The sequence below is a fragment of the Gossypium arboreum genome, chromosome 8 (assembly GCF_025698485.1).
Source record: "Gossypium arboreum isolate Shixiya-1 chromosome 8, ASM2569848v2, whole genome shotgun sequence".
Classification (NCBI taxonomy): domain Eukaryota; kingdom Viridiplantae; phylum Streptophyta; class Magnoliopsida; order Malvales; family Malvaceae; genus Gossypium; species Gossypium arboreum.
Window position 1 is genome coordinate 34,148,090 of NC_069077.1, and position 22,279 is coordinate 34,170,368.

The window sequence follows — 22,279 nt, forward strand, 5'->3', positions numbered from 1 at the left end:
TCAAGGCACTTGATGTTCCGCTTTCACTTGTTGACATATTAAACATCTCAAACAAAGTCGAGATGTCTCGTTTCATACCATGCCACCAAAATCGACGTTTCAAATCGTTGTACATCTTCGTACTCCCGTGGATTGCCATTCGGCTACAATGGGCTTCGCTCGAATTATCGAAATAAGTTCAATTCTTTGGAACACACGACGACTTCAACCTCAAACAATCGTCATCATCAATTTGAAACTCCGATTCCTTGTTCGAACACACTCATTTCGTTTTGCAAGCAACTCCTCATCAACTTTCTGAGCTTCCCGAATTTGATGAGCCAACAATGGTTTGGCCTTTAATTCGGCTACTAACACATTGTCGGGTAAGATAGACAAGTGTACATTCATCGCTAGTAAAGCAAACAGTGATTTTCGGCTTAAGGCATCCACAACCACATTAGCCTTTCCCGGGTGATAATCAATGACGAGCTCATAATCTTTTAACAACTCGAGCCAACGTCTTTGTCGCAGATTTAAGTCTCTTTGGGTCATCAAATATTTGAGACTTTTGTGATCCGAATACACATGGCACTTCTCACCAAATAAGTAATGTCGCCATATCTTTAAGGCGAATACGATGGCAGCCAATTCGAGATCATGGGTCGGATAATTTTTCTCATGTGGCTTTAATTGTCTCGACGCATAGGCCACAACTCGCCCTTCTTGCATCAATATGCAACCCAACCCAAGTAGGGATGCGTCACTATAAATGACAAACTCTTTGCCCGATTCGGGTTGCACTAGAATTGGGGCTTCACCAAATAAGTTTTCATTGATCGAAACTTTTCGACATTTCTCCGTCCATTCGAACTTAACATCCTTTTGGAGTAGCCGTCATTGGCGTGGCTATCGTTGAGAAACCTTTACAAATCGTCGGTAATAACCTAAGAAGCCCCAAAAAGCTCGAACCTCGAATATTTCTGAGGCTTCCAATTAAGTATGGCTAAAATTTTGTTCGAATTCGACTCGAATACCCGATCAGATACTACATGCCCCAAGAAGCTAACCTCTCTTAACCGAACTCACACTTGCTGAACTTAGCATATAATTGCTTATCCCGTAAAATTTGCAAGACTAACCTCAAGTGTTCAAATGTTCGGTCTCATTTCTTGAATAGACCAAGATGTCATCAATGAACACGACTACGAACCGATCCAAATATGGTTTGAAGATCCGATTCATCAAATCCATAAATACTGCAGGGGCATTTGTAAGCCCAAACGGCATCACTAGGAACTCGTAGTGACCATATCTCGCTCAAGGCGCTTGGGTACGTCCGAATCTCGAATTCATGAATCGATAATACCCGATCTCAAATCTATTTTCGAGAACACCGAGGCTCCTTCGCTTGATCGAACAAATCGTCGATACGCTGTAACGGATATTTGTTCTTTATCGTCGCTTTATTAAGTCGACGATAGTCGATCTACAACCTCATGGTTCCATCCTTCTTTTTCACAAACAACACTGGCGCACCCCAAGGTGAAAAACTCGGACGAGCAAAACTTCTATCCACCAATTCTTACAACTGAGCTTTCAACTCCTTTAATTCTGTTGGTGCCATACAATACGGAGCTATCGAAATTGGAGTGGTACCAGGTACCAATTCAATGCCAAACTCTAATTCCCGAACAGGTGGTAAACCCGGCGTATTCACAAACCACTGGCACAGATTCGGGTTTCTTTTCTGACTCCTTGTCATCGAGCACATACGTAAGGTACGCTTCGCACCCTTTTCTTACATATTTCTGGGCCAACATTGCTGATATTACAGCTGGCAACCCCTTTAAGTCCGTAGACTCAACCCGAATTATCTCGTTATTCGCGCACCTCAGATCGATAGTCTTGCTTTTGCAATTTACAACCGCATCGTGCATGGTCAACCAATCCAAACCAAGAATAACGTCGAATTAAATCGAACGGCAAAAGCATCAAGTCCGCCGGAAAACAAGAACCTCGAAATACTAGGGGACTTTTCTTACACACTTTGTTGACAAGCACGTAATGACCCAAGGGTTTGACACCGAATTACAAACTCGATGAGACTCAATAGGCAAAGTCTTCTTGGATGCTAAGGTTTCGCATATATAAGAATGAGTAGAACCAGGTCAATCAAAGCAATCACATTAGTATCAAAAGAGTGAATGTACCGGTAATGACATCCGGTGAGGCAAGATCCTCGCGTCTGGCGTATGGCATAAGTCCTAGCAGAGCACGAGCCTCGGGTCTTGTTGTAGCATCTCTTGACCCCTCTCGACCGCCACTAGCGTTGCGCATTTTGGATGGCCTACCTCTAGCGGTGGTAGCACCGGTTTCCACTCGACTTACATTTTGTTCAAGCAACCTCGGGCAATCCTTGATAAAGTGGTCGGTGATCCACACTTATAGCAGAGCGATCACGGAACCTCTGACTCCCGAATGCCATTTGCCACAATGCGCACACTCGCTCTCTCTCGGCGATCATTTCCACTCTCATGCGATCGAAGTGACTCGTGTGGTCACAGGGGTCGATCGCGATCTCGCCTAGAAAAGCCCGGCGCCTCTAGACCGGCTCACATCATATCGAAATCTCTTCGATGCCTGTTGAAGAGACTTTCCCGAGGACCTTTTTCAAAATTCTCCAGTTCCCACATTAACTTTTGATTCTCCTTTCTAAGCTCTTGACTTTACAAGCTCGCTCAACAAGTATTATGAACTCGTATTTCGAGAATGCCAACAAACATCCTTATATCATCATTCAGCCCATCCTCAAGCGTTTACACATAATAGCTTGGACGAAACACATTCCCGAGCGTATCTCATGAGTCTAACAAATTTTCGCTCATAGTCGAATTCGGACATAGAGCCTTGCTTAAGATCAAGAAATTTCTTTCGTTTTTGGTCGATGAATCTCTGATTGATATACTTCTTTCGGAACTCGGTTTGGAAGAACTCCCAAGTTACTTGCTCTCTAGGCACAACAGAAGTCAGAGTACTCCACCAATAGTAGGCGGAATCGCGTAGCAAGGAGATAGTACACTTTAAGCACTCATCAGGTGTACAAGATAGCTCATCGAGCACCCGGATAGTGTTGTCCAACCAAAATTCAGCTTGCTCGGCATCGTCATCATCCGTAGCTTTAAATTCAGTGGCCCCATGTTTTGAATCCTGTCGATGGGGGCTTACTTAACCTTATTTGGTCGATTCTAAGGTATTGTAGGTCTTGGGGTTGCATTAGTCGGGAATGGAGGTTGTGGAACAGCCGTGTTAGTTCGAATGTATTGGTTGAACCAATCATTCATCACACTATAAAAGGCTTGCCTAGCCTCATCATTCGGATTGCTGGCCATAGGTTGAGAGTCCGCCGACGCTGTCCCTTGCGCGGGAGCAGGTGCCACACTCTCCACATCATCAGCTATTGCTCGGTTGGGATCGGGATCCATTGCTATAAACAAACACAAATTCAGATTGTCAGAAATCACCACACTATCAATTTATCACTATATGGCATGTATAGTTAGACCCCAAACATATCACGGTAGTCCTAGAATCGACTAAACCGTAGCTCTGATACCAATAAAATTGTAACACCCCGAACCCGAGACCATCGCCGGTGTCGGGCACGAGGGGTTAACGAGACAAATCCTCTTAAAGTACCAACCAATTTGGCATTTCCAGACAGGCTGAAAAACTGCGTCACCGTCGCCTTAAAAATCATATCTTGAGTTTCAAAACTCGGAAACTGATTCTGTAAATTTTACCTGAATTTAGACTCATATATCCATCCACGGATTTATTTCTAGAATTTTTGGTCGGGCCAATTGGTACAGTTTATTAGTTAAAGTCACCCATGTTACAGGGGTCGACTACACTGACCTTCGTGCGTTACAACTTGAATATCTCTCTGTACAGGGCTTTAATACTGGTTCCATTTGTTTCTAATGAAACTAGACTCAAAATGGAATCTGAAAATATAAAGCATGACTTCTAATTCTTTCTGGATAATTTATAGTAAATTTTCAAAGTCGCGATAGGGGACCTAGAAACCGTTCTGGCCCTGTCTCACGAGAACTTTAATATCTCTCGGTATACTGTTCATATGATCGTTTCGTTACTTTCATATGAAAATAGACTCGTCAAGGTTCGTTTACATAATTTATTCACAATTTAATACCCTTCCTAAAAATTTTGGTGATTTTTCACATCCACGTCACTGCAACTGGCAGCATCTGCTTTTAAGGTAGGCCTTACCTATTTTGTAGTTTCCATGGACCAACTATAGTCTAGTCATACATAGGTCCACCTATGATCATGTTTAGCCATTCCAATGGCTGATCATGTGGCCAACACTCCCATTCCAATCCATAATATCATCATGAAACCATATAAATTACAAACCACAAATGGTCTAATTCCGTACTCCACTTTTACGAACCATTTTCGCATGGCCGTACACATATACATCACAAAAACACTTGAAAACAACCGAGGGTAGTCCTATACATGCCATTTCAAAGTTCAACCAAAATTATACCAAAATGGAGGCTTTGATAGTGTGGATGACTTCGACTTCAAGGATCCCGAATCCGATAGCTAACGAGCAAAATCTATAAGACAGAGAAACAGAGGAAACGGAGTAAGCAATTTATGCTTAGTAAGTTTGAGCAAGAAATTCCAGCACAACAAAAACTTAGCATTCATAAAGCTAACGGATAATTTCATATGTACAAACTCTCAATATCATACTCATTTCACATTTCAACCCCTATGATCATACATAAGGGATCACCTTAGTCACATACCGGAAACTCATTACTCGACTGAGCGAATATTATTCGAAGGGAATCAACTGATTCAAGCTCATATGAACATACCTCATTGCTGGAATTTTTCTCAAGCGCATTAACTGAAATTTTACAGCAAGATTGCTTATTCTAGAATCACGTACCTTCGGAATTTAACCAGATATAACGACTCGCTCAAATGCCTTCGGGACGAAGCCCGGTTATAGCGACTTGCACGAATGCCTTCGGGACTTAACCCGGGTTTAGTAACTTGCACAAGGCCTTCGGGATTAGCCCGGATTTATTAACTCGCACGAATGCCTTCGGATCCTAGTCCGGATATAGTCACTTAGCACAAAGCCTTCGGGACTTAGCCCGGACATCATTCGAATAACCGAGCACAATTATCAATAAATTATGACACATTCGTATTTCATTTTCAATAGCAAAACTCAAACACAAGGCACTTTTTACACTTGCAATTTCGGCTCAATAGCCACACACAAAGAGCATGATTTTAATTTGCTTTAAACATGATCTAATCATTTCAGAATTTAAGCTCTATTACTCAAGAACTTACCTCGGACGTGGTCGAACGATTTCGACGGCTATTCGACGACTTTTTCCTTCCCCTTATCGGATTTAGCTCCCCTTTGCTCTTGAGCTTAATTTAACAAATAAATTGGTTTTATCATTTGAGCATCAAAAGAGGAATTCAAGATGCCTAGCCAATATATATATATATATACTCATTAGGCATCAAAGTCGCATATGTACAAAATCATGAACCGAACTCAACACATTAGTTAATATTCCTCTTAGCCGAATTTTCTAAGCCAAGAATAGGCATCAATATGCTTGCCTCTAACCGAGTGCATGCACACCAATTTCCCCTCATGTGGCCGAATATGCATGTCCATGTTGAGGCCAATTATACACTTTATACCACACCAAAAAAAAAACAGCATACATTTTACTAACTAATGCATTCCATAATGTAACTCAATACACATCTATCATTTCCTTCATGATCGAAACATCATCACAAGCAAATATACACCTTGAAATAGTATATATGTCATACCAATACATCATGTACAACATATATACATATATATATATGCTAGAGCCGAATCTCAAGTTGATTGTAACTAAACACGAACAAAATTTCAAAACACAAATCTTACTTTCCATGAAATGAGCATAAATCACACTTATGGATGTACCATGGCCGAATACATCACAACACCATAATTTTGGTCATGATTAAACAAAGAACTTAGCATCTCATTCGAAAATGCTAAAAGAAAATCTAAGAGTCCTCAATCCCCCCCATCACATGTATCATTATCAAGCTTGATATTTAGCATGCAATGGCATTTACACCACATTTACTTTGGCCGAATTTCATTCCCATGACGTTGCAAAGATTTGAACCATGGGATACCAAGAACATCAAGCTAGCAACTAAAAACATGCATGAATTTCGTGGCACAATCTCAAACATACCTTAATCTTGATGCAAGTTTAGCCAACCTCTCCCTAATCCTCTTCCAAAACAAACATGAAGCAAAATTTCTTCCTTCCTCTAGTATTTTCGGTCAAGAGAGAATGCAAGGTTGGATGAACAATTTTTTCTTTTTTCATCTACAATACACGGCAATGGGGTTTCACACTCACACTCACATTTTTTTCTTTTCTTTCTTTATTACCCATGCTTATTTGTTTATTATTTCTCCCTAATGCCCAACAAAACATGTTTCATGACATGTTTAGCCCATGATTCCTTGTCATGGCCGGCCACTACATCTTAGGGGGGGAAATTTGACATGCAAGTCCTCCCCTTTGACTACATGCACTATTAGGTCCTTATAGATTAGCCTTTCACTTTTCAAAAGTGTCACACAAGTCCTACTAACTGAATTCACATGCAATCGGCTAAATCGGAACTTGAAATTTTCACACATTCATAATTACATATTCTAGACAATAAATTTTATATTCAAACATTTCGGTGACTCGGTTTAGCGGTCCCGAAACCACTTCCCGGCTAGGGTCAATTTTGGGCTGTCACAAAAATAGTACAATATCTATGTAAAGCATGTAGAATACTAATGTAGCAATTCAAATTGTAAAAATAAAGTTGAGAAAGTGAACCAAGGGCTGTTGTATGGCGGCACACGGGCGTGTGATGGCGAGCACGGGCGTGTGACGCGGAGAGGAAGCCGTGTGGTGGAAAAAATTGAGGGTATAGAGAGGGGAAAGTGGGGATTAATGCAAGGGAAATGGATTTCAGGGTAGTTTGAGGGTTGGGAAGTGAGAATCGTGGGAATGGTGGCCAGAATAGAGATTAGGGAGTGGGGAGGAGGAATTTTCGACTAGGGTTTAGAAAGGTGGAAGAAGATGAACAGTGGTTTGTTTATATAGGAGAGGGTCACATGGCCTAGGGCCACGCCCGTGTGCTTTGAGTGTGAGCCCGTGTTTTTCAAATTTTTCAATTTAGGTCATGCCCGGCTACTGTTCCACGCCCGTGTGTCTTGGGCGTGTGTGGCACACTGCCATGTCGCACGGCCGTGCCTAGCTTTGTTCGCTTCTCCCACGCCCATGTGTTATGGTAGCACGCCTGTGTATTGCTGTAAACGGCTGATTGGCACGGGCGTGTCGCACACCCGTATATCGAAGAAACAGAATCGAGCCTTGTCCCTGGCACGCCCATGGGTTTTCATTCCCACGCCCGTGTGTTCTTATCAAGTTCACCCACGGCCATGTCGCACAGCCGGGGATTTATCGCACCCCGTGTTTTGGGGAACTCATGTCCTTCTTCAACACGGTCGTATCGCACGGTCATGTCTCTTCCCCTGTTTGGCCACTGTTTTAGGCACGCCCGTGTGCCTGGCCGTGCGGGCTGAAAAACTTTGCAATTCAAAGATTAAGTTAATTGATTCGAAATGTGAAAAAATAAAAATAAAGAAATAAAAATATGTTAGTGCTCGGGTTGCCTCTCGAGAAGCGCTTATTTATAGCCTAAGCTCGACTTACCTCTCCGTTGAATGATCAAGGTGGTTCAAGGAGTTCATACTCCTCATTCCTATTGTCAATTTTAAAATAAGGTTTTAAACGGGTGTTGTTTACCTTAAAAGTGCCGAACTTGGTATGACTCACCTCCACTGTACCGAATGGAAAAATACTAAGTACCATAAGAGAGATTTCCTCATTTGGTGTGGTAGTGAGAATGTGAGGATCAACGGCATCTAGTAAGACTGTATCGCCGACTTGAAGTTGATTAGGAGAGGTATCGGGCTTATTTCTGCGTACTTTTGGTTTATCATGTATTCTCGGTTTGTGTTCTCGCCATTCGTCTAGCTCCTCTATTCGTAGTCTTCGTTTTTCATGGACGTCTTTGTTCTCTTCATGATAGTAGCTCACTGTCTCTGTTGTCTTTGTTTGAGGAAATTCCTGCAAGGACGATTGAATATTAGTTTTATCATCGACAGGTTTTATAGCATTAGCTTGAGTCTTAGAGGTTTTGACTGAGTCGCATGCTTAGAGTGTTACTGCGTCGTCACCTGCACGAAGTGTTAGCTCTCCTGTGCCTACATTAATAATGGTCCTGGCAGTTGCTAAAAATAGTCGTCCTAAAATTAAAGGTACCTCGTTATCCTCATCCATATCTAAGACAACGAAGTCTACTGGGTAAATAAATTTATCAATTTTAATGAGAACGTCTTCAATAATACCCTTAGGAAATCTAACTATTTTGTCAGCCAATTGTATGCTCATCCTAGTCTATCTGGGTTTACCGAGACCTAGTCGTTTAAACATTTTATATGGCATAACATTTATACTTGCCCCTAGATCAACTAAATCATTATTCACAGATAGACTACCAATTAAGCAAGGAATTATAAAACTCTCTGGATCTTTCAATTTGTTAGGTATCTCATTCTTTAGAATAGTTGAGCAGACTGCATTGAGTTCCACATGTGATGTAGCGTCTAATTTCCTTTTATTGCTCGAAGTTCCTTTAAGAATTTTTCTGAGTTAGGCATCTGCGAAAGAACTTCAATAAAGGGTAAGTTAATATGTAATTTCTTTAAGAGTTTGACAAACTTACCGAATTGTTCTTCTGTTCTTTCTTTCGTCATCGCTTTAGGATATGGCACACGAGGTTCATGATTCGTACTTACCTGTTTGGGATCATTATTGTGTACCTCTTTTCGTCCTTTGTTCATCGTGTTGTCTTGCTATATTTCTGGCTCGGGTGCAATGAATCCTTCCTTATCTTGAGTGCTAATTGCATTGAGGTGTTCCCTCAGATTCGGTTTAGCATTACTTGGTAGGCTACCTTGTGGTCGTTTGGAGATTAGTTTGGACAGCTGGCCTATTTGAGTTTCGAGTCCTTAGATCGATGCTTGTTGATTCTTAAGTGCTGTCTCGGTATTTTAGAAACGAGTTTCTGACACCGAGATAATTTAGAAAGCATCTCTTCAACGTTTGGTTTTTTCTCCTGTTGATAAAGTGGCTGTTGAAAACCCTGAGGATTTTGTGGCTTTGGATTTCCTTGACCTCCCCAGGTAAATTTTGGGTGGTTCCTCCAACCTGCATTATAAGTATTACTGTATGGTTATTTTGAGATCTACAGTTATTATTGCCCATATAGTTGACTTATTCCTCTTCGGTTGTGGGATTGAAGGATTAATATTCTGTATGCACACCTCCTCCGCTTGAGTCACACCTCATTACTGGATGTACCTGGATAGAACCAAGTAAACCGTTAATCTTTTTATTTAGAAGTTCTACCTGATTAGAGAGCATGGTGACTGAATCAATGTTATAGACGCCGATTGTTTTCATTGGCTTTGTCCTCACAGCTTGCCACTGATAGTTGTTCAGTGACATCTCCTCTATGAATTCATAGGCATCTTTTGGTGTTTTATTGTTAATGGTTCCGCCAGCAGCTGCGTCAATCATTTGTCTTGTCGAGGGATTCACACATTGTAGAACGTTTGAACTTGCAGCCAAAGCGGTAATCCATGGTGAGGGCACCTTCTCAGTAAGTCCTTGTATCTCTCCCATGCATCGTAAAGTGTTTCTAAATCCATCTGCACAAAAGAAGAGATATCATTACGCAATTTAGCCATTTTAGCCGGTGGAAAATATACTTCTCGGTCATTTGTTCCCAAGTAGTGATAGACCATCGTGGTAACGAGTTCAACCACTGTTTAGCTTTGTTTCTCAGTGAAAAGGGAAATAACTGAAGACGAATGGCATCATCAGAAACGCCATTCATCTTGAATGTATCACAAAATTTCAGAAAATTCGCCAAGTGTGTTTTGGGATCCTCATCCTGCAAACCATCAAACTGAACAAACTGTTGTATCATCTGAATTATGTTAGGTTTTAGTTCGAAATTATTTGCAGCAATAGCAGGTCTAACTATACTAGACTCAGTTCCTGTTAAAGAAGGTTTAGCATAATCATACATAGTACGTGGAGCAAGATTTTGATTGTAGGAGGCAGCTGATCACCTGGGTTTTTGGTCATCTCTTCGGTTGGGGGTTGAGTATCGTCTTCTCGCTTGTTCTTCATGTATCGTAAACTACGCCTTATTTCTCTTTGATTTTTGCGAATTGTACGATCGATTTCTTCGTCAAAGAGTAATGGTCTTGACGGGTTTCTTCTAGTCATAAACTATAAAAAACCTGCCAAGAGAGAGAAGAAAAAAATAAATTAATAAATAATAAAATAAAATAAAATTGTAAGAAAAATAAATGGCTAAATTAATAAAAATTTAATGTTCCTAATATTTCAGTTCCCCGGCAACGGCGCCAAAAACTTGATCGCGTGATTCGTAACAAGTAATAAATATTTCTAATGAAGATCAAACCTAGACTAACTATTATCACGACGAAAAGGCAAGCGCATCTATCAAACAATAGTATAGTAATGGCAAGATCGGGATATCGTACCCAAGGGAACCAAAAGTACTAGTAATAACTATCTTTTTATTATCTAACCTAGAAATAAAAGGGTTTGTTTATTAAACTAATTATTTAAACTAATTAACTGATTTAATTAAAGCAAAGAGAAAATTTGGAAAAAAAGACTTGAAGAAAAGCAATTGATAAAGACGACACCTAAGGAGGAATCCATTTAGATCTCACTTGTTATCTGACTTTGAACCGGACGATTTATTCACTTGACTTAATCCGTAGAGATCCCTAAATTAAGTTATTATCCCTATTCAAGACTAATAACGTCTAATCCTTAGATTGAATAATCGAGACTTTTCTCTAATTAACACTCTAAGGTTGTATTAACTCGATCTGTGGATCCCCTTATTAGGTTTCACCCTAATCCGGCAAAATCTCGTAACCCTATTTTTAGGCGTTCGATCAACTCCACTTAACTATGCCAAATCTACTCTTAGGCAGGGTCTATTCCTCCTCTGCATAAGCACATCAAATCATGAATTAATACCCAGAATATTAACTCAAGCATTAAAAACACATAATTAAGAACAAATCAAGTATTTATCATACAATTCAGATAATAATAACAAGATCCATCATAGGTTTTATCCCCCTTAGGTATCTAAGGGGTTTAGTTCATAATAAAATAAGAGTATATCTCAAAAGTATAAATATAACAAAACATAAAGAAAACTCTAAAACCCCTGAAGGAATTCTGAGAAAGATATTCAGTCTTGGAGTAGCTTCGGCTTTTGAGATGGATCGTCTGGCTTTCTTCAAGTTATTCTCAGCGTGTGATACTGTATTCCAGAAAAGTTCTGGAAAGAGCAACCTCCTTCTAGGTCACACTTAGGGTGTTTATATAGGTTTTGGATGGGCTTTCTTCCTCCCTAAGTACCCTTTTCCGTGAAAAATACAAGTCTTCGAAAAAGGGACACGCCCGTGTGACGTGATTACTAGGCTGTGTTCGATCCGTTGAATTGCACATGACCATGTGGGCTCAATGGCTAGGCCGTGTGAATCGTGAAAACCTTGGTCGACACCCCCGAAGGCCACGAGCGTGTGAGATGCCCGTGTGGCAAGGCTTCGGCCATGTTATCTTCTCGATTTGGTCCGTTTTTGTCCCTTTTTAGCTTGTTTTTGGCTCCTTTAGACTCTTAATGCTCTCCTGGGTACAAAACATGAAATAACAGGATTAAAAGCACCAAAATCCACAAATCTATTAATAAACATCCATAAATATGCTAAGTATTTGGGGTATAGATATGTATAATTTGGCGTTTATCACTGCTACTAGGCGACTACTAATCAGTTACTTGAGAAAGAAAGGTAACAGAGTAAGTTCAATTGAACTTAGTGAGTTCCAAGTAAACACATATTGTTTATCGGATTACTGATAATCGACCCAAAAATAAAGACATTTTTGAGACTCAGTCTTAAAGACACATTACGCCAAGTTACCAGTATAGTTTTTGATAACAAAAATTAATCAAAACAATGCACACAGTATCCTTGAAAGACACATGCTGCCAATTTATACACACTTCTTAAAGTCACGTATGTTTACCTATAACCCAACCTCGGGCTCATTTTCAGAATCTAGAATCGTATATCAACCAACCATATTTTTTTCGTATTCCTTGTTAAATAAACATTTATTCTCCCGTAAGATCGGGCCGTGATCTACCAGTCCAGTTTGCAATAAAGTTGTCTTACCGGATCCATCACAAATAAGTTTATTTCTATATTTTCACATATCACAAATAGTCTAGCATTGGGCTCACACACAAGGTGGTTATTTTTACCTCGACAATGGCCATGCTTACACACACAACATAAACTTATTACACACTTGTTAATGCAAGAGACATCGATCCATCTTTAATAGGGACAACTTACCCTTCATAGCTTACATATCATAGAATTTTCATAACTCAAAGGAAGAAAGAAGGAACTCACCAAGAACTTCAGGATAAAATCTACTCTATTGGTCTTTTACCTCAATTGCTCGAACACTAGTTAGCTTTTTGAGATAAGAAACAATCATAATTATCAAACCATTCATCAACTAAAAATTTGATCATGCATGCACTAATACTAAGACGTAAATTTTCTCAACAACATCTTAAGTGTTTCCCAAGAATTACTAGTCAGTAGTACTTATCAATGGCCTTTTGACAAGCTTCTGGAAACTTTTCTCATCTCCTCTAGCAAAGATAACTAAAAATTTTAGAGATGTATGAAAGACCATAAAGAAACAAAGGTGAAACATGTTGGCTATAGGCATTTTATATAGCACAAACAATGGAAAAATAAGCTTAGTGGGAAGGTCAGACATCCTATTATCACCCTTGAAAATTGAGGCTAAACTTGAGTAACAAGATTTGAAGTCTAATCTTTTTACCAAACAGTCTAATCCTTTTACCAAACACAACTACTACCATTAATCAAAGTGGTAAAACATTGCTTGTACACTTAAACAACCAATTAAATAGGTCATTCGGCTATCTAAAAATATCAAGTTTTCATCTACAATACTCTATTTCAATTCCAACTAGATCTCAACTAAACTCTAACGATACTCACCAAGCTAATGTTTCCATAAAAAGCAATCCTATCACTCCACGAACATCTGAGGTTGGCGGATCTTGTCATAAAAAAAGTCTGCCAAACCTTAGAGTTCACCAAATGGAGAATTCCAACAGGGCGTCCCTCATAAGGGCATACTGATAAATTCAAGCAATACGCCAACCCAATACCTTAATTGATAATCCACTCCATTACTACTTTAACTTACTCAATTATACGCCAAGAACATATTAGTATGATCTATGCCTGGCGAGCTGTTACATGTTTAAACTAAGTATGTTTGTGGATAAATTATAATGGAAAATTTGATGGATTTTGATCTCTCTTGTAAAATTTGTAACACCCCTAACCTACCTCTATTGTAACACCCCTTACCCATAACCGTTGTTGGAATAGGTTAAAAGGCATTACCTAAATTATAACTCAAATCAGAACCACTATACAACAAATATCATTTCATTACTAATAAATTCATTCATTCACATTCAATATTCACATAAAATCAAGTATACAAAGTTGAAACATGCATTCGGGATCAAATTGATAACATATGAAAGTTTCCAAACTTATAAGAAATTTTCCAATTTTAAAAGGTCACACGCTTGTGTGATCAGGTCGTGTGTCTCACACGGCCTAGACACACCCGTGTGTCAAAGCCATGGCAAAACAGAGCATGCATACTGACTTTTCCCCACGGCCAACAGACACGCCCGTGTGCTATAGCCGCGTGATACTTAGCTAGCTACTGATTTAAGCCCAACCATAAAGCACGCCCGTGTTCCCTAACCGTGTCGCACAATGCAGGCTTGGTTTAAGCCAACTTGCCACCCCTTTTTGGGTCAATCCTACAAGAAATTTAAACAAGCATAATTCTACCTCCAATTCAGCCAATCTTTATGCTATGGCATTCATCGTTTATAACATAATAATATCAACCAGTTCTCTACTCATTAACCTTACCAATTCATACTAAACACAAGGTATATTCACACCCAAAACATTTCCTTCTATTCATCATCCAAAACCAAACTAAATCTACCAGAACTTACCAACATTTACCATTTCTTCTGTCCAACTAAAACATACCACAATAGCAACTTAACATCACATACCATAAGCCATTCTCAACTTTGAATTCAAACAAAAACTAGCCAAATCACATGACTAAATATATATATACATCACAAAACATATTTCCTTAACTACTAGCCTATACATGTCATACTTCAAAATATACAATTTCAAAAGTACCAAAATGAGGTTCGATAGTGTGGCGACGATCCTTGACAATCCCTGATCTTGTAGCAGCCTTGAAATCTATAAAACAATGTAAACACACACCAAGTAAGCTTTCAAAAGCTTTGTAATCTCGTACCAAAATATTAACAATAAGAAATATGAAACATCATCACATAAATACTTATAACATCTCAACTAATCCATCAAATTTAGGCCAACACCAACTATATGTTTTTACATATTCAATAAACTTTTAAAAATTTTACCACTTACCTCATAGGTAACAAACTTACCAGAATAATTTCATATTTATTCTTTTTCAATCTCACCCTTTTGTTCGACTACTTTAAAACTTTCCAAAGATCATATTCACCTTAAATATCAGCACACTTAGTGCTTAGAGATTAACCGAAGCTAGAATGATCCCACACACTTAGTGCCATCTCAATTGACCGAGAATAAATTGGTATTGCACACTTAGTGCCTTCTATAGCTGAAGCTATGCCAATTCGCACACTTAGTGCCATTTATAGCCGAAGCTATATTAAACCGCACACTTAGTGCCAGTCATAGTCAAATATCATTCTACTCAAAATCGTAATCAAATATCTATACAATTTATGCATTACCCTCGTAATAAAACATATTTTAACAACATTTATTATGTACGAACTTACCTCGTACTCGAAGTTGTCGACTTGAACGTTTATTCAACAATCTTCGACTTCCCTCAGTCTAAATCTAAATTCCTCTTTTCTTGATCTATATGTATTCAAAATTAACCCTTTTATTCACCAAATCATTCAAAACAATCCATATACACACAATTAGGGCATTTTGCAAATTATCCCTCACATTTTTACATTTTAACACTTTAGTCCCTAATTCACCAAATCACCAAATACAGTAAATTTAAATATACTCATGCTTGGCTGAATTCTCCTAGCTCTTATACGAATCTATACATTTCATTTATTTTACATTTTAGTCCCTCAAAATAATATTTTTACAATTTAGCCCAAATTACTCTATTTCACCAAAAATTCAAAGACAATACATGTAAACCCAACATCAAGCTTTCATATTTCAACATATAGCATCACCAAGCTCATGAATTCATACATGGTACATTTCTAAATCATCAAAAATCTCATGAATTTAAGCATGGGCTAGCTAGAACACTTAACAGCTATCACAAAAACGTAGAAATTATCAAAAAGCTAGTCAAAACCATACTTTAATTTAGTTTGGAAGTAGCCGAATATCAAAACACAAGAACCCTAGCCTTTCTTTCTTTTGTTTCAGCAAAATGGGATGAAAATAATATGAATTGTGGCTTTTTTTTATTAATATAAACTTAATAATAAATTTCCAAATTTAACCTTACTAAATCACTTAAAATCAACTTAATGGATGGTCATAAATGTCCATTATACAAGGAAATGGCTTAATAACCACATAAGGACCTCTCAAATATAAAGCCAAGTCAACTAAGCACTTTTAATAACCAGCATATAGTTTTTACCTTTTACGCGATTAGGTCCTTTTTACAAATTAAACACACAAACAATTAAATTTCTACTAGAGACTTTCACATATATCAATTCACTTATAATGGGCACAAAAAATAATATAAAAATATTTTTTTCTAACTCAAATATGTGGTCCCAAAACCAATATTCCGACTAGGGTCAAAACTGGACTGTTACATCTATCGTCGGATTAGGGTCACAAGCATTACTAAACAATCAAAATATTTAATTTCAACATAATCAAAGGTGCAAGCTAACTATTAACATTCATATTATACAGAGAGTAGAACATGCTAATCTAATACTTCCATATTATTATATTATACAATAGAGTAATGAGATATGCTATGCAATGCTAAACATAGTCTTCCATTATTTACATTTTGATCACTATTTATCCTCACTTGAAAGCTAGAAGTTGGATATCTAATAAGACTATTCCAATTATTAGCATCAAAAAATTGGATTATACTCTGGCTATCTACATTCGACGATATTAGTAGAATGACCTCCTTCACCTAGTTAAGGTAGGCTACTTCATTTAAAATTAGCATAAAAATACTCTTAAAGTTCTTAATACGAGTTTATAGGACTCTAAAAATAATCAAAAAATAAATAGGGACTAATTTGAAACAATTCAAAAGGTTTTATGGAAACTTTTCAAAAAAATTAGAAATAGGGGTCACACGGCCGTGTTTTAGCCCATGTCTCAGCTCTTATAACTCACTAACTTCGGTTACATGGCCGTGTCGCGAGCCGTGTGCCAGACTGTGTGAAACCTGCACTTAAATTAACAAGACACACAACCGTATGGCCAAGACGTGTGTGTCACACGGTTGTGTGATAGATCATGTCACAGACCGTGTGTGCTTAAATGTACCTTAAAACTTAAGTTTACCAAATCATGCTTACTTGGACATTAAACAACTCAATTACCAGCAAATTAATCTATTCAAAACACAATTAAACATGCTTAATACATGTCAAAACATCCATCTTAAGTGCCTAACCAATGTACCTCATTGGTACTACATTTTATATTTGCAAACACATTAGTAAGGCATCAACCATCCAAACTCTCATTCATAGTAAGTTGCCATAATTGAACTAATGTTTTAACTATTTAGGCTACCAAGCTTAAAACTAAAACACATGCAAAACGTTAAGCTTGACTAACATACCAAAACATAGATTTAACCACAACGATATGAACACATAAATACCATTACACATAGAACTCAAAATAACATCAACTAAAAGACCTCTTAGGTACATGCCATTACAAAACAAAACATCACCACACTTGAGTCCGAGATCGTTGATGGATGCTGAGTTGGCGATAAGCTTATAAGTACCTAACCTGCGCACGGGAAGAAAAAATGTACACTGAGTATAACTCAGTGGTATTTTTATAATCCAAAAATTTAAAACTTGATATAAATGATTAAAATGTAAAAAAGCAAATAATTAATGTTATGTACTTACTCATTCCTTGTCCACATCTGTAACACCCCTTGCTTGTACCCGAGACCAGGACAAGGTACATTACTGAAAAATACAAGCTATAAAATTTCGTTTCAATTTAAAACTGATTAAACAAAATCTTATTGACCTAATTACGGATTTACGAGGTCCAAAACATGCAATAAAAGCGATCTGGGACTAAACCAAGAACTTTATAAAACTTTAGGGAATTTCTAGGTTTAAGCCTCACATGCTCGTGTAGAGGCAATGCACACGCCAGTGTGCATTGGGACACGCCCGTGTCCCTTACCTATGTTGAATTATTGGAATTTATTTTTCATTTTGAACCTACAAGGGTTTTCACACAGTCGAGCACACGCTCGTGTCCTTAGCCCATATCCTTCACACAGCCTAGACACGCCCGTGTCATCACCCATGTCCAAAATCTTAGACATTCTATTTATGACGTCATCATCCATCTAGGGGCAGACGACCAAAGCACACGTTCTTGTGCAAGGCCATGTCCTCCACACTGTTGGGACACACAGTCGTGTCTCTTCCCATGTATTTACTATCATGTGTACTGACCTAAAAATTCATAGTGTAGGGGTCACACGGCTGAGCAACATGCCCAAGGGGTAGGCCGTGTGTCACACACGGCCTAGACACATGCCCGTGTGTCTACCCGTGTGGACCCTTCTGTAGGCTATATTCCAAGTCTTTGGTCACCCTCAAACATCCATACACACTAATATAGTCCTTAAGCATCTATCATGGTATAAATATACCCTTAAAACCTTCTTAGCCAAGTCATGCATGTTGCTTCATGTCTCTTCTTACCTTATACTAAAATTACTCTCTTTGTGTTAAGGTTACCATTTTACAATTCATATTATAAACTTAGCTCATTTCATGCGTCATACCAATTATGACCTAAGCCATCTTTAAGTGATTTGGTCACATTACACATATTCATTTATGGTATAACACATTTACCAACTCATGAAATATTCAAGCATAAACATGCAAAATTAGTAGGTTTACAACTTACACCAATATAAGCCATATCCCATGGCCATATACAAAATGAATAAGCATATCATTCAAGCCCTTACATTGGCTAGCCAAATGACACATATAACAGAATGACCAAGAATCCTATACATGCCATTGTAATAAAATAAAAGTTTCCATATACCCAAGCAAAACAAGTTGATAGTGTTGACAATGCTCGAACCATCTTCTAATCTTCATGAGTCCGGGAGCTCTGTAAGATGAGGGAAAAGAGAAGGGGTAAGCATTTACATGCTTAGTAAGTTCGGATAACGGGAAGGTAAAATTACCGGTTATTTAGCATACAACCATAATGGATATTCATGCCAAACATGCATAGTATAATTTTTCTATCACATACACTCAATCATCATGTTAGTTTCATGTCAATACAAATAAACATTGATCTTAGATGAGCTCATCATTTCAAGCATTTCTATTTCCATTCCTCATTTTAATCTCATTGAACTTCTCGGAATCTCGATGGATATCTCATTTACCATCAAATTGTGTAAGTGATCATTTTAAATACGCATTCTCGTGAACCTCGCTCTTATAGCAAGATTACCAGTCCAGCTTAAATCCCCTGAAATGTAAACTCATAGAGTAATGTCGAGATTAGCAGTCTAGGCTAAATCCCTTACAACGACATGTACTCTAATGAGCTCAGATATGAATTACCAGTCCAAGCTAAATTCAGACCCTCATCGGATTACTTGTCTGGCCTAGATCCTTTTTACCGTCAATTCATTTTGAAAAATCCATCAGATATCCTTTTATTTCAATCGGGAAATTTCAATTCTCTTTGAAACTATACTACCACATTTCATGGATATTCATGCAATGAATGTCCAAATTTTCATACATTCAAGTATATACATTTTGTGTATATTAAGAGTTTACTTTGAGTTACACGAACTTACCTGGGAATTACTTCAGGTTCGTATTTCGTTTATCCCAAAACCTTTTGTTTTCCACGGTCGACCTCCGGAATTGGTTCCTCGGGGTTATTGAGCTTCAAAATGTTAAAAACCCTAACTATGGAGACCCTTTAATTTTCGGTAGCCATGGAGAAGAAAATGGCTGAATTTTGCTTCTTTTTTCCCTTTTTATTAATTTTATTACCAAATGACCAAAATGCCCTTCCTTAATAACCTTTCAAATTTTTCCATGCATGCCCACTTTTGTCCAGAAACTTAGAAATTGGGCAAATTTCTATTTAAGGCTTCCTAATTAATAATCCATAGCAATTTCATACTAACTGCTTCTAGAACCCAAGTTTTGCAATTTATTCAATTTGGTCCCTAATTTCCAATTGGACACTTTATACTTAAAATTTCTTCATGAAACTTTAACAAATGCTTATTTTCATATCCTAGACCTCATAATAATCATAAAAAAAATTTTAATGTAGGATTTGTGGCCTCGAAACCACTATTCCGACTAGGCCTAATTTTGGGATGTTACAACATCCAATAGTTTTCACAAATTCTACCATATGGCAATAACATTTCATATGGCATTTGATAATTCAACTTATGCAATGGCATAATTCATATCTATGTTCAATTTATGAATTCATTTCTCATAATTCATTCAATATTCACAATAGATTTCACCATTTCATATTCCATTTCACATCTCATTTTCCCATTTTCCATTTCTCATCCTTATCATTTCAATATTAAATACATCAATTTTTATCATTTACTTTCCCGTATACATGAATCCAACCAACACACCAGTTTGGCACCCAATGCCTTATCGAATAAATCCAAAGCAATAATTGCGCTCAACACTATAATAAGTTGACACCCAGTGTCTCATCAGTTAAACCGAAGCAAATTGGTACCCAGTGCCTTATTGACTTGAAGTCGAAGAAATCCCTAAACTCTTCTTATCCTATGGAATGTCATCTATATCCGACTAAGCTCGAAATAGTTAATAAGGTTTCATTTCACATTTTAAAACAATCAATGTCTCATTTTCATTTATGTACATTCTCACATACAAGCATATATTCAATTTGAAAGCAACCAACTTTTCTCAATACACATATTCCATTCAATATTCATAAAAACACTTCATTTCTTAATATTCATAATTAATTCTTTCTAATAACCAATTGATTCAATTCAACCTAAATTACAAAAATGTTCACCTCAAATCCTTACCATATGCAAACAATTTAATATGCAATAATTTATAATTTGTTTCGGTTTATAGAAATCCAAACCGTATATTCTCAGCTACTCGAAGTTGACCTTGTTGTTCCCTTTCTTACTCGAGGGTTTTGGAATGACGTTTGTTACAGAATAAAATAATTAAAATATATCAATATTACACAACTAAATTTTCTTTAAATTTCAAATTTTATACTACATTTTGCTTAATCTTCAATTTAGTCCCTAAACTGAGACTAATTAAATCTTCACATTTAACCTTCAATTTTTTATACTAATTTCACTCTAAGTTAAATTTAGCTCCCTATTTTTAATTCTACTCCTCAATTTTAAATTTTTCACAATTTAGTCCCTATTGCTCAAAATCAAAAATTAATTTCACTATTTAGTCCTTTTTCACTTCTAACTTAAAAATCTATCAAATAAACCCTTAATGCTTTAACTACTCAACATTGGCAACATCATCAATCTTGAACAATGCCAAAAATTATAACATGGGTCGGCTAGTTCTAAGTATTGAGATTCCAAAAATGTAAAAATTACAAGAAAATAGACTAAATTGACTAACCAATTAAAGCTTGAATGCCTAAAACTCTTATGGCCGTGCGTTTTCTTCCTTTCTTTCTTTCTCAATTTGGTTTTGCATGTAAAAATAAAGAAAGAAATGGTTTTGGTTGTTTATTACCATTATCTATTAAAAAAATAGAACGTCGGTAATGACAATATATCGTAAAGAAAAGAGAAATAAAAATAAAGAACACACAGATTTTACGTGGAAACCTTTTCGAGAAAAAACCATGAGCAGATGAGAAGAAAATTCACTATGTCGAATTTGAATTAGTACAAGAGGAATAGACTATGTCCATTTATAGGCTTTGTAAAGCCTTATTCTAATAGGAGTGTAGTAAGATTGAAACACCTTATTCTAATCAATATAAAATAGATGGGGTTTAATAAGGTTTAAAAAACCTTATTCTAAAATAAAATAAAATAAATGTAGTTCTATATGGATTTTATTTTTATTTTATTTTACCACTATATTTTATTTAAATAAGGATTCGGCTCACTTAATTCTAGTAATTTCCACCTTGGTACGAATTCTAAATGAACAAGTTCGTCATCGCGAACTCTCAACGAATAAGTTCTCCACCTCTTCCATAAAACCTATTAAGGATTTAACTTCAACAATGAACACCAACCAAGTCTTAAGCAATGCTCAAACTTGGTTATAGGAAGTGACTTAGTCATTATATCTGCAGGATTTTCATGAGTACTAATTTTGCTCACAACAATATCACCACGAGCAAAAATATCACGAACAAAATGATACCAAACATCAATGTGTTTTGTTCTCTCATGAAACATTTGATCTTTTGTAAGAAAGATTGCACTCTGACTGTCACAAAATACTGTACTGATTTGAAGGTCTTCATTGAGTTCAC

The 22,279-nt window shown here is 37.2% G+C and overlaps 1 non-coding gene across 1 annotated transcript; it reads left to right on the forward strand.

Annotated features, from left to right (window-relative positions):
- Positions 1-9,833: 9,833 nt before the first annotated feature.
- On the forward strand, positions 9,834-9,940 carry LOC128280052 (small nucleolar RNA R71). Its single transcript, XR_008270233.1, has one exon. It is a non-coding gene; the product is annotated as a small nucleolar RNA R71 (small nucleolar RNA).
- The last annotated feature ends 12,339 nt before the right edge of the window (positions 9,941-22,279 follow it).